The sequence below is a fragment of the Hemiscyllium ocellatum genome, unplaced genomic scaffold (assembly GCF_020745735.1).
Source record: "Hemiscyllium ocellatum isolate sHemOce1 unplaced genomic scaffold, sHemOce1.pat.X.cur. scaffold_150_pat_ctg1, whole genome shotgun sequence".
Taxonomy (NCBI): domain Eukaryota; kingdom Metazoa; phylum Chordata; class Chondrichthyes; order Orectolobiformes; family Hemiscylliidae; genus Hemiscyllium; species Hemiscyllium ocellatum.
In genome coordinates, this window is record NW_026867794.1 from 1,413,864 (window position 1) to 1,417,326 (window position 3,463).

Here is a 3,463-nt window from a genome sequence, read left to right on the forward strand (position 1 = left end):
GATGGAAAGGACTGACAGCTTAATGTGCTAGAGAACAGGTGCTTTAGGTGAGACAGAGTAGATGAAAGGAAAGGAGGGGGAGTTGCATTTCTGATTAAGGGGACTACCACAGCAGAAATCAGAGATAAAATAACTGAGGGATCACCCAATGAGGCTTTGTGGGTGGAGTTAAGAAATAGGAATGGAATGGTGAGGTGTTGGGGTTGTAATATAGGCCCCCAAAGAGTCAACAGGAATGAGAGTAACAAATATGCAGGGAGAGAGGGGAGACCTGCAGGAGCAATAGGGTTATCATACTAGGGATTTTAATTTTTCTAATACAGACTGGAACGGCCAGAGCATTAAGGGATTTGATGAGATAGAATGTGTTAAATGCATCAGGAAAGTTTCCTCAAGCAGTATATAGAGGGTCCTACTCGGGAAGGGGCAAAACTCGAACTTTTCTTAGGAAACAGGGCTGGACAGGTGACTGAATTAATAGTGGAGGAGCTCTTTGTGACTAGTGACCATAGTTCTATTAGTTTTCATATAGTTATGGAGAAGGACAAAACTGGTCAACAGGTTCATGTTCGAACCTCGGGCGTGGCTCAAGTACAGGCAGCTGGGATCAAGGGAATCCCTGGAGATATATAAGAGATACAGGAGTTCACTGAAGAAAGAAATCAGTCGGATGAAAAGGGGGCAAGAAAGAGCCTTGGCTGAGAAGAATAGGATGAATCCAAAAAGGTACTTAAATACATTAAAAGAAAAAGCAATAACTGGAGCGAAAATAGGACCCATCGAAGACCAATGTGGACAAGTATGTGTGGAACTATAAGAGATGGGTTAAATCCTCAACGAATATTTTTACTCTATGTTTCCCATGGAGAAAGACATGATGACTTGAGAACTTGAGGAAGTTAGTCGTGATATCTTAGGGGCAATCCATGTCATAGTAGATGCGATTTGGACGTACTAGAATGTTTGAAAGTGGATAAATCTCATAGTCCTCACCAGATATATCAAAGAACACCTCAAGTGGCTCCAGAAGAATTTTCGGCGACCCTGGACTATAATGTTGATCATCACTGACCACAGTGGATGTCCCAGAAGACTGGAGGGTAGCAAATGCCATGCCCTTATTCAAGGAGAACTGGCCCTTATTCAAGGAGAACTGCACGAAAAAAGCCTTGGAACTTCAGATCAGTAGGTTTGACATCCGTGGTAGGTAAGTTACTTGAGAAGGTTCTGAGGGATAAGATGTACATGCATTTAGAAAGACAGGCTTTGATTAGGAATAGTAAGTGTGGCTTTGTTCGAGGAAGTTTGTACTTGACAATTTTCTTCATGTAATTGGATGAAGTAACCAGTAAGATTGACTTGAGTGGGGCAGTATACGTCGAAACATGTGGTGTTGGAAAAGCACAGCAGGTCAGGCAGCATTCGAGGGGCAAGAGATGTATGTTTCGGACATAAGCCCTTTATCAGGAACGTCCAATACGTCGATTCTCCTGTTCCTGTGATGCTGCCTGACCTGCCGTGTTTTTCCAGTGCCACACTTTTCGATACTAATCTCCAGCATCTGCAGAGCTCACTTTAGTGCCTCATGATCAAGGACATCCAGCTCCTTTTCACCAAGAGCACTTCCCATCATCTCGCCTTCTCATAAATACAAAATGAGAAGGATTGCATTTTTTGCCAATCATTTATTTGCCTTATGAAGCAAAGACCCACCAACAACAACATCACTGTTGCCATTGGAGTTGATTGGAGATACTGAGGAGGCGATTATCCAGCGGTATTATCTCTGAGTATGAATCCAGGGAATCAGGTAATGAACCAGACACCGGATCCGAATCCCACAACGGCAAATGTTGGAAATTGAATTCAATAAAATATCAGCAATTAAGAATCAAATGAAATAATGAAACCATTGTCGATTGTCCTACCTGGCACCCTCATGCACTTCAGGAAAGGAAATTTACCATCTTCAGCTGGTCAGGCTTACATGGAACTCCAGACCCACAGCAATGTGGTTAACTCTCAGTTGCAGTTTGAAATGGCCAAGCCAGCCACTCAGTTATATCACTCACTTCAAAGCCTCAAAGAAAAGAAACCACATGGACCTCAGCACTGACTACTTACAGCCCACGGACTGCAGTGGGTCAGGAAGGCAGCTCACCAACACCTTCTCAAGGACAATGAAGAAAGGGAACTAAATACTGGGCCAGCATCCCATTAATACATAAAAGAAGATGATCTCACTCAGGGAAAAGAGAAAAACAGACATAAATAATGTTAAACAGGGACTTGGACATATACCTTACATGGTCATTATTATCAGTAATATGGGAACAGGAGAAACATAAGTAAGGTTTAATTTCATTTTTTATTTCCATACCACCTGATCATCAACAATCTCTTTGCTTCTTTCTCTCTATCTCTCTCTTTCTCCATCTATTCAACTGAGTCCTTCTCCCCTTCATAACAGAAGTCGGTGTCACCAATCACGCTATTTCCCAACTGTGTTCAGTTCTGATGTGTGGTCATTAGAATTGAATTGCCAATTCTATTTTTCTCTCGACCCGAGGGGGCTGCCAAATCTGCTCAGTTTGTCTGGCACAGTTCTTTACAGTTTCTGATCTGTTGCATCATTCTTTGCTTTATTTAACCTTTAATTTTGTTTTTACTTGGAATGTCTGCATCGCTGACAGGGGCAGCATTTTTTGACCTCACCAAATGTCATTTACTCTGAGGTCATTCTTTCAGGCAGGACAGAACCAAGCACATTGCTGTGGGACTCACATAAATCTTAAGCCAGACCAGATAATAATGCAAGTTCTATTTATCAAAGGACATCAGTGAAATAGATAAACGTATGGGCAATCTGCTGGAAATGTTATGGTTGTTATTTACAATTCCTGTCTTTTGTATTTACTTTCTGACAATGTCTGTGGTAGGATGTGGAACAGTGTATTTCTGTGTAATAACCTGTGCATCTGAATTACATTTCTTCCGACATTACTGAGCTGAGAGAGTGTTTCTGTCATTAAGTTATTTTAGAGACAAGAAAAAAATTGCGATTGAAATATTTGCAACTGAAAGAGTGCTTAAAGGAGAGGTGTAACCATAATGTCTGAATTATACTAAAGTATAGATAATGGTTTATTAAGCGTCAGCGTTTAAGTCAAGATGGTGACTGGGCGTATAATCGAGCTGGTAGTGGATAGGTTTTGTGATGGACAGAATACCGAGACACAAATGAATTTTATTTATTTAAATTTGGTACTGTGAACAGTCTCGTTCTCAGATGTTTGTCAGGGCGGGGGTGTGGGCCGTTCTGAAATTTGTGGGTAATCAATGGAATTTGCATTTGAAACCGAAGACAATAGTTTCCGTCTTTGTCAAATATAGATAACAGAAATAGTAATGAAGTTCACCATGGTTGAAGAGATTAATAAATGGATAGAGATGAAGAAACTTA